This window comes from Micropterus salmoides, unplaced genomic scaffold, assembly GCF_014851395.1.
Source record: "Micropterus salmoides isolate LMB-PRFRI ecotype aquatic unplaced genomic scaffold, ASM1485139v1 Ms_hic_scaffold_2112, whole genome shotgun sequence".
Lineage (NCBI taxonomy): Eukaryota > Metazoa > Chordata > Actinopteri > Centrarchiformes > Centrarchidae > Micropterus > Micropterus salmoides.
In genome coordinates, this window is record NW_024041277.1 from 1 (window position 1) to 10,388 (window position 10,388).

Consider the following 10,388-nt stretch of genomic DNA (forward strand, 5'->3'; position numbering starts at 1 on the left):
TATTTTCATGACCGTTTGTGCACTGAAACCTTCTTCCTCTCCATACTGGCCCTCAAGTGTTTTGCCCACCTGTTTTGTTGATTTGGTCATATTTCGTTGATCTTTGTGCTTCTACCATGGGTAGGTAGGGTACATTGTACCACCTGGTTTAATCTTCTCTGTATAGCTTGACAAGGGTTCCGTCAAAAATAGACCCCCCGTATTCTCAGTGGAGTGAGAGCCAGTTCTGGGCTGGTTCTGAAAAGTGCAGTGGCACATCTGCTGGAATCACAAGTATTACCTAGGCCACATCGCAGCATCAAGGATTATTCCCACTTTATAGATTGCAGGAATGTTATTGCCCTTGTGTTAGTACAATATCAAAGTGTCATGTTTTCCTCATAAAACAAATAATACTTTCATATAGTTATTTATATGGTTAAACATATATATTGTTTAAAGTTGTATTTCATAGTTATCGGCTAAAGGCAAAGCAGAGGTCTCTCAAGAGAAAATCTCGCCTCCCGCGTCTAGGGCCATACCTTACAGATGCCACACATGCTAAAAATCCTGGGTGTTTTTACTTGGAAATGGAGGATATTTTGGAAATAATCTAAATTTGCTGTGTTCAACATAGTTTATACTTCTCTTTCTGCTTTCCTCCATCCTCCACAATTGTCTTAACCTCCCTCTGTCACTTCCTCTCTACATTCCTACAATGAAATGTAGGAATGTAAATCTGTCAGTGGTAGAGAGGTGTTATCTGCAAAAGCCATCAGTCTGACATCAGCTCCCTGAGTGACGCCTGTCACATCTCCCTGCTTAGCCCAAGCTGATAGTCAACAAACTCCTTAAAAGTCTGGGTAGCTGGGAACGAAATAAACCTGCTCGTTTTTGTAAGGAACAGAGATTAGATTGAGCTATGATAAGCCAATACTGAGGAAAAAAACATCCTCCGCCTCAATCACAGTGCTGTCACTGCAAGCTTCTTTCTCTAGCTCTCTTTGTTTTCCTGCCTGCCTGGCTGCCCTTACTGCCTTTTCTATTTTCCTCTTCTCTCCATTGTTATTTATCACAGCCTTTCTCATATGTCACCACAATTCTGCCCCTGCTACATTTTTTTCAGAGGAGATTATTTGCCTTTTTCAATTGCATGCTCTTTGTCTTTCTCAGTCCTCTGTCTTTCTTTCACATCCCCTCCCTCCCTCACACTCTCCCAGGAGTTTGCAGTCGGCAGACAGTGTAATTTAGATCAATAGCTTAGAGCATCCACCCTGAGCCACAGCATGCTCCTCCACAGTCGGCTGATGGCTCAAGAGAAGAGAGGAGAAGAGAAGCTCAAAATAGGGGAGCATAATAAAACCTGAAGATTTAGATGCATTATCTTCATAGTTCCAGAGTGTGGCTATTCCTGAGGCTCTTCATAGTTATCTCCCCCATTTGGCAACCTGATCCTGTCTGTCCCGGGCCTCTCTTTAACAGGAATACATGTCACACCATGAGGAAAACAAGCTGACACAGAAGAACTAAAGATGACTAATGATGGCTAACACTAGGCATCAGGGATTGTGTAGCTTACACACAAACATAAAGAGCTTCGCCAGCGCAGATGTGTTTTTGTAAGAAACAATATTCATTAGCATAAATTAATGATGAATTAAAACAGAAAGCATACAGACAGACCAATAGGCCGTTTGCAAGCAATAGACTGGCAAACAAACGATAAATACAACAGTGAGACACAGTTTCTATCTCCCTGTGGCTGTCCAAGCATTTGGAATAAATTGGCTGGCTCATTAGGATTTATGTCCGCTATCCAAAACCATCTCAATTCCTTTCTACTTTACATTTATCAAATGTCAGTTTGCTATAATGTAGCCCACTGCTTCATAATTCAGTTCACTTCTGAACTGTCACAGGGAAGCTGTAATACACAGCAGTAAACCACTAAGGGCTAGTGTGTCCTGCTCCAGTGAATTCTGGATGAATGGTGTTAAGTATTGCTGACTAAATTAGGATGGCATCGAGAGGCGTGCAGGACAAGCTGCATGTTAAGTGAAATTCTGTCTTTTCTCTGCATCCTCATAATAAGGACATGCTGTGGTTGGTTTGTGATTGCTGGCTGTGCTATATTTATATTTCAGATTTTACGGTAACAAAAATCAGCATGATCACAAGGTTTTCACCAATCACAGAGCAGCAAAAGCTACAACCAGATCTTCCCCAAGGCATCTGCAGAGCACTGTTGAAAAGGAATGAATCTCTCTGGACAAAGTGTGCCAGTTGGCAGAGAATAGAAGACGATGAATTATGATGATTACTGTTGCATTTACTTACTCTATTCCATTTTGTTCTACAATGATTTACAGTGAACCTCTAGAGATTCTGTTGTAAACATACATAAGTTTCAGTCAGGAGCCTATATATTTTCAGAGGAGGATGAAACTGCTAAGGTAGCCATGGGACACTTACTGTAACACACCCATGCGGTATAATTAGTTGCTTGCTGCTGATTCCCTCAGTGTGCAGCAACAGAATTCTCAAAATATAGAACAAATGCCGAGATATTTAGTTCACACATCACATTCGAAAAGCTGGAAACAGAAAATCTTTGGCATCTTGCCTGAAAAATGACTTAACACTTAGAATTAACTAATAATTTCTACCTTCCATCGACTTCCATTTTTTTTCCTGATCTTGATAAGTTTTATTATGTGATAACATTTTATGTGAAGTAATTATTTCAGTCCAAAAGTTATTTTTTATGTATTATGACATGCTTTGGCGACATTTTTGTGGACAAACGGTCCCAATGAATTGATTTGAAGAGACCGAGAGAGACTTGACACAGCGTGACATTCTTGCCATGAATATGACCGGACTGTTTCCTTTTTTTCTAGTTTGTTTTATGATAATAAACTCAATTCCCAACTGTGACTAAAGCTGAGAATTGGTTTAGAGAAGTACATTATTTTTACAGCCAAGCTGTATTTCAAATAGTAGCACCACGTGATGCTGAAATACTGAAACAATTATACAGTCTGTCTCCTGATAAACCTGTCATTGTCGTCCTTCATAAACAGATTTAGAGCTTGAGCAAAGAGCCATAATGGAATAGCAGACAGGATTGATAGGTGATATTGCCCCAGGGAGCTGTCTGGAACGACTCCTGGAAAGTGGAAACTAGTGTTCAGCGCAGACTCCTCAGCTTAAAGACAAGAACATTCAATATTAGTCCACTCAGTATGGATAAATCAAGCAGTTATTGCCTCACAATGTCCTCATGGTATGCAGGCAAGGAGGGGGGAATGAAGAAAATTAAGACTGACAGAGTAAGAAAGGAAGAGGGAGTTTCATAAATGAAAGTTAAGTGTTTTTGTAATTGTTTGCCCTCAGATTTATGGTATTGATTGCTCCCTCTCTATTACCAATTATTTAAGCTGTAACCAAATATGTCACCTCATTTAATGACCTAATCATGAAAGGTACATTGGAATAGTTAGACATTTTGGAGATGCTGCAGTCAACTCTCATGTCTGTATGTTAAGTATGGAGCTGGAGCAAGGAGGTGATTAGCTTAGCTTAACATAAAGGCTAGAAGCAGGTGGAAAACTGGTGGCATGGCTCCATCTAAAGTTCACAAATATGCACACTGTAAAACATTTTAGCGGTTAAGTCTGTTAAGTCCCTTGAATCAAATTAGTTTTCTGTGAAATTGGGCTATAAATTTACTTATGATTTGACTGGCTGGTTCGACTTAAAAACATAAGTGTCCTTGCTGCCTTCAAAATGTGAGTTAACTGAACTAAACTTGTAAAACTAACTGAATTAAGTTCAATAACTTATATATTTTTCTTTTCAATTAATGATAAAAGATTCCACTAAATTCATGTATGATGTTTTACAGCATACCAAGACCTCTAAAGCTCGCAAATGAACATGCTTCTTGGTGAACATCAGCTCCTTTGAAAACCACAAATAGTTGTTTCACATTTCTAAATAAACAAATGAGATTTAAAATCTTAATTAGCAAGCTCTAGAGGTGTTGGTAGGTGTATTTTCAAACTTTGGAGAGAGCCAGGCTAGCTATTTCCTCCTCCTTCCTGTCTCTATGCCAAGCTAAGCAAATTACTTCCTGCTGCTCCATACTTTCAGTAAAGCCCCCGAAATCTCTGTAATATTTCACTACAACATAAATATTCATGATTATACAATCAGGTTTGAAAAAAAAAGAAAAAGACATAGTTAGGTCTAATTTATTAAAAGTGTTACACTCAACAACTAGGGTGGACTGAGTGGTTGTGGTTCGATCAGATTTGATTGACAGTCCTGGCATCATAAGCAATCAACCCCGTAATCAAAATTTGATTCAAATCTATCCTTCATTATTAATGACTTGGTGTATCTCGGTCCTTCTGTTGTAGCTCCTTTTGTCAGCAGAAACATTTTTCTCTCCCAACACATTAGGGGATGCAGAGGTGGATCCACCAATTTGGACCTGCTGGTGTTTGGTCTGTCATTAATTATGTCCTGCTGTCATTTTGTAGCATCATCATTTATTGTGGTGGGTCCTCATACCAGCCAGCATACAGATTTGTGCGCTCTAATGAGAGGGGTGACCTCAGTGACCTGCTCACTGTTTGAAATAAAGATGAAAACATTCCACTGAAGCTGCAACGTTTGTTTTGATAAATCAAACAAGAACCTTTCTTTACGTTTTCTTACTGCCAGAAGTAAGCCATTTTAAAATTATTTTTTCAAGCATGTTTGTCCTTGTTAAAATGCACCTTGGAGGAGGACACACAGAACTGACCTTGAATTGTTTTTCAGGTGCACACCTCAGAAAGAAATCAAAGTTCCTCAGCAGGAGTCCGCAAAAGAGGATTTCTGCATTAACTGAAGTCATTGAGTAGCAATGAAATGCCCCATCATTGATTGTTTTTCACATCCTCACCTCTTGCAGGTGAGTTCATCCTCTAGCGTCAGCTTCTTGTTTCTCTGGGAAGTCTGCTTGATGATCAGCACTGGCACCATGTAAAGCTGGAGCGGCTCAGCACTCACCTCAATCTCACCGTGGATAAACACTCACCAGGTTCACATACCGGCTGAGCTCAGCCACTGGGACATTCACCAGGTCAGAGGAAATGGACAGAATTTAGGGCACAACAAAATAACACATAAGTTGTACTTTAAAATGTGTTGTTTGTGTATGTAGACATAAAAAGGTGGCTGGAGAACGTTTGTAGTCTTATCCTTTATAGTATATTGTATGGGAGCTATAATCACCTTACATTCATGTTAGTTACTTTGGATCTCAAAATGTCAAAATGTTTCATACTAACTATATAAATATAAGTGTCATCATAATTCACTTCTCCAGCCAACTTGTTTACTGGGCTAAAAGTTTGTTTTTGTAGTTTACTGATTGGCTCATCACCATTTCATTTATTGAGTAATTTTCTCCTTAAATAAACCAAACAGACTCAGCGACAGCCAGTTCTCTATAAAGGAGAAGAAACAAACCTAGCCTACAAACAAACTTGACAGGGTTGTGCATTTAGCCGTATTCTAGTAGTAGAAGTCTGAGTATCTGTGAATGAAAATGTACAAACTTTTTACAGTAGCCTCTGAAGCCTACAAGGGTGCTTACACATTTGTTTTTACATGTTTCACAAGTGTTGATTTCTTGTGCAGCTAAGTCTGGGAGCAGCCCAGAGCCATGGACTGCAGAAACCCATTCTGTCCAACAGGAACTTCCATGGCTGCCTGGAAAACCTACTGTACAACGACCTCAACCTGATAGACCTGGCTAAAAAGAAGAACCACCAGGTCTCTGTAGTGGTAAGTTATTCTGTTTCAGCATCTTTGGAACGTCATTATGGAAATCTACCATTCAGCATTTATCAGAAGGACAAATAGATGACTGTGGAGAAATGTTAATTTAGAGGGGGGGAGGTACAGAGTTGAGATGTCGTAAGGGTTAAATCAGGTGGCCATGGGCTTCAGAAGTCAAAGTCCTGTTTATTTTCCAGTAGACCAGTGATTCCAAATTTTTTAGGCTTGTCACCCTTTGTAGCAAAACAGTGCCTGAACAGTTCAACTAGTGTTTTCGCTTTAGATTGTTTATTTTTGTTTATTATTTTATTATTTATTTAAGTTTAGTAATGAAAAGATTTATTTAAGTTTAGTAATGAAATTCTCCAGTATTTTGAAAGTAAATGTTTGAGAAATGTGAGGAAGAGTGAACTTGGTTTTGAGTGTCTGTGACCCCTTGGAATGGGTACAAGGCCACGAACGTTTTAAGGAACAAAACATCTGTTTAGCACTCTAGAAATTCATGGAGGGATGGGTTAAGTTACAGTTACTGCTTGGTGAAACTCTATACATTCAGCAGCTAAATTCAATTCAAATTTGGAGCTCTGAAACAATTTGAAATAATTAAGTAACCATGGGCACTTTATGTTTTAAATTTTTTTCTGTGAAGATTTTTAGTTATCTAGGGAAATCAAGGAGGTTAAATCAAGGCCAACTGGATTTGGTTTAAGATACTGGAAGACATTTTGCATCTCATGCAAGAGGCTTCTTTAGCTCTAATTGACAGGCAGACCAGCTATTTAACCTCTGTGGGGTCGTTATCAAGGTGATGGATACAACTTGGTTTGTTAGTGCTCCTGGCTGTTGAAACGACTGTCATTATGGACATAGAGTCACCTGAGGTCAAGTCTGAATGACTGTCGACACCGTCACGTGAGAGTTCATCCTGGGAAGGGATGAAAGGACTGATAAGGATTGTTGTAGAGTTGTAGTCAAGACCGCCCAAACTGAGACCAAGTCGAGACCAAGACCGAGGGAGGGTGAGACCAAGTCAAGACCAAGACCAGTTCCCCACATACATGAATAAAATGTGGAACGGAGATCATATGTAGGTACTACTCAAATTGATCTGAAAGATCCACATTCCCGTTAAAACACGCACATACAAACACTAAGAGCTGAAATCAACTTAACCATCTTTCAGCACTCCTTTTCATGCTTCCCATCGCAGAGAGGGGTGACAGTCGTTAACGGTAACAACACATTTTTAATTAGGGTTATTGGCTGCATTTAAAGCAATACGTTTTACATCCAATCAAAGTTGAGATGTTAACAAATAAATCAGACAGTGCACAAGTAATTTATTGATATTTCCAAAGTTATGGTCTTGACTGGTCTTGAAATAAAATCCAGAGTCCTCAATGTCCGAGACCGAGACAAGACTGAGTACTAATGCTGTCGAGTCCGAGACGAGACCAAGACCATCAAAAAGTGGTCTTAAGACCGGTCTCAAGACCAAGACCGTTCTCGAGTACTACAACACTACATTGTTGACCTGAAAAGAGCGTCCCTTGACCTGAGGAGTTGGCCCGTCTGTGTTGAGCCATGTTTATGCAGTGGTTGTTTAGTTCTTCCTGGATCTTGTGGCTGTTTTCACAATAGTCCAGTTTGGATATCCACAAGCTTTAAGCTTCAAGCTTTATCCTTCAGGTGTTTATGCTCCTTGTCTTGGGCTTGGGCACTTGGTTGGTATATTTTCAGATTGGTGGTTCAGGGTCCTGATAACCCCTAGCTGATGCTCCAGTGGATGGTGAGAGTCAACGAGCAAGTGTTGGTCTATGTGTGTGGGTTCTTTAATGTGGAGATGCCTGTCCTCTTCAATGTGTATGACAAAGTCCATGAAAGCCAAACTGTTGTTGCTGACATCCTTTCATAGTAACCTCATGTTACTGTCCACCAAGATGATTTGTGGGGGTGGTGATGGAGCAGTGGATAAGACACATGCCTTTGGTGTGAGAGACCCGGGTTTAACTCCCACTGTGACACATCCACGAATGTGTTCCTGAGCAAGACACGAAAGCCCTAGTTGCTTCAGAGGCATGCAACCTGACATATGTAGCACTTGAAAGTCGCTATGGATAAAAGTGTCAGCTAAATGAATTAATGAAATGTAATGTCATTTGTTCTGTAAAGGCCTGCCATGGGTTTTAAATTTTGACCCATGTGTTGTCTAGGGATGCAGCGATTACCGGATTTCACTATAAAACGTCACAGTTAATTAATCGTAAAGGCGCTGCTACACCGAGTATTTCTGTTGCACAAAACGAAACTGTGGCAACTTGCACATAACGAAAACAAAGTTAGACGAGCAGTGCACCAGCTTAAAGTGTCATGCTTATCAGAGGCTACTGCACACTCGCTAAACTCTGGCAGAGGGACCAAATTGTGAAGCTTTATTTCCACCAAAGAAACGGCTAAAGTCGGCAGTGTGGGAGAATTTTGGGTACACCAAGTCTGAACAGGGCGTTACTGAAGATGACGGATCACCTGTTCAAAAACTTGCCGTTAAACGTTTGCTGCTAAAGGAGCAAATGAATACCTAAATTAAACTTGACGCAGCACCTGCGGGATCACCACCCAGCGTTGCACGCCAAAGTAAAGGTAGGCCTAATACATTATATTAAATAATGTGGCAAGTTGGTAGGGAATTAAATATAAAATTATTGTATAGTGAGTTTTATGTGGCATTTGCTTGTCTGTTTTATGTTACGTCTTTTTATGTGGTGACATTGCACTTTGAGCTTCTTGCATATTCTTTTCCAATGTGGTTTTATACTGCAAATGGCTAATAAAGTTAATCTGAATAAACCAAGTGTAAAACACTAACATAACATCAGGAGCTTATAGACTTTCAGGACTATAGGCTACCAATTAACTGCATTTCAGTTAACACTACACTCATTTTCACTAATACTTATATGTATGGATGAGCGTTGATAACAGTAACAGTTCAGTTTATTCCCCTCCCTTTCCCAATTTCCCCTGGGGGATAAAAGTTAATATTCCACTTATATTAATAATACTTACATAGTATAGAAATAATTGTTATGTAATTAATTATTAAAAACCGTGAGTATTTCTCTGACAATAATCGTACCAACAAAATCTGTAATCGTTGGATCCCTAGTGTCATCCACATACCAGTAACTTAGTGCTGTCCCTCTGAAAGAGTTCAGGGCTCTGCTTTCTGCTTTCTACTTCTTCTGTGTGGATGTTGACCATCAAGATTTGTCTCTGAGGGTAAGTGCTAAAAGATGAAACTGACTAGAAACAAGTGACATCGCAGAAGTTTCTTATTCTATTTGCATGATATATATATTCAAGTTATATTTATTTTTTATTATGAATTTTCATTATTACAGTTTGGTCATGTATCACTGCATACTATGATGTCACTAAACTGTGTACTGTGTGTCTCCTGTATATTGACTGGTTTATATAGTGGTACTGTTTAAGGTGAGATAACATACATTCAGTACATTGTGTTGTTTACAAGAATTTGGTATATCTACCATTATACTGCTGTTGCATTTATAGTGAACCATTTATTGAGCAATTTGGAAAAAATGTAACATTCAAATTAGTTTCTCAGTTCATATTCTTTTTTGGCATTATAATCAAATGCTTTTTATAATGATAAACTTTCAGACTCTTTGTGCTCATCACTGTCAACGGCCACTGTCATTATTATTTTCATTATCATTATTTTCACCATCTGCATCATCATCCTCTTTATTTTTAAACCCGCCATCATCATCATTGCCATTAGCATTGTCGTAATCTCCTTCATTATCATCACCAATGTCATCACTTGCAAATTTTGGAGTTACAAAGCCCAAAGCAAGAAACTAGAGAAGAAAAGCAGAGAATTGAGGAAAGGATGTAGAAAATAGAATGAGGAGAAGTGAAGATATAAAGAGACAGGGAGGAGGGAAAGAGAGAAACTGGCACTGATCCATATTTGTAATCATAGAAAAGTTTATTTAATATGAATTTTATGCTTGCGTGATGATGGTAATCAATGTACAATTTGTGCCTCACACTGTGCTGAGAGACTTCCCTGAATACATTCTAAAAGACACTAACCTATATCTTTATACATTTAGATTTTTGTGATGCATTATGGAAATGTGGATTTAAATCATGCTATTGCCTTTGAACTTTGGATCGAATTGCAACATTCCTGAAGGCCATTGTTCAAGTCTGAAATCAGTTTATCCATTGTATCATATCTATTTACCGATGCCATGCTGTGATTAGGAGATGTAAGACAAATAGCGAAAGTGAGTTCAAACGCTGTGTGACCCTGAAACGTCAGGTCTTCTAGCTTATTTTAGCTGCTCAGCTAATATCAATATGGTAATACAGGTGTCCTTTTCAGGGAGGTGCTGAGGAGACCCCTGTGACATCGAGTCAAACACAGTCAACCTCTGCAGATGAGAATTCATGTTTTATTATCTCTTTCATAATCATTTCTCTATCTTCCTTCCTCCTGTCTTTCTCAGGGCAATGTGACCTTTTCTTGTGCTGAACCA

At 39.1% G+C, this 10,388-nt stretch overlaps 1 long non-coding RNA gene across 1 annotated transcript; it reads left to right on the top strand.

Moving 5' to 3' along the window:
• The first annotated feature begins 5,058 nt into the window (after positions 1 to 5,058).
• LOC119916707 lies at positions 5,059 to 10,388 on the top strand. Its single transcript, XR_005447143.1, has 3 exons — positions 5,059 to 5,113; positions 5,674 to 5,820; positions 10,359 to 10,388. It is a non-coding gene; the product is annotated as an uncharacterized LOC119916707 (long non-coding RNA).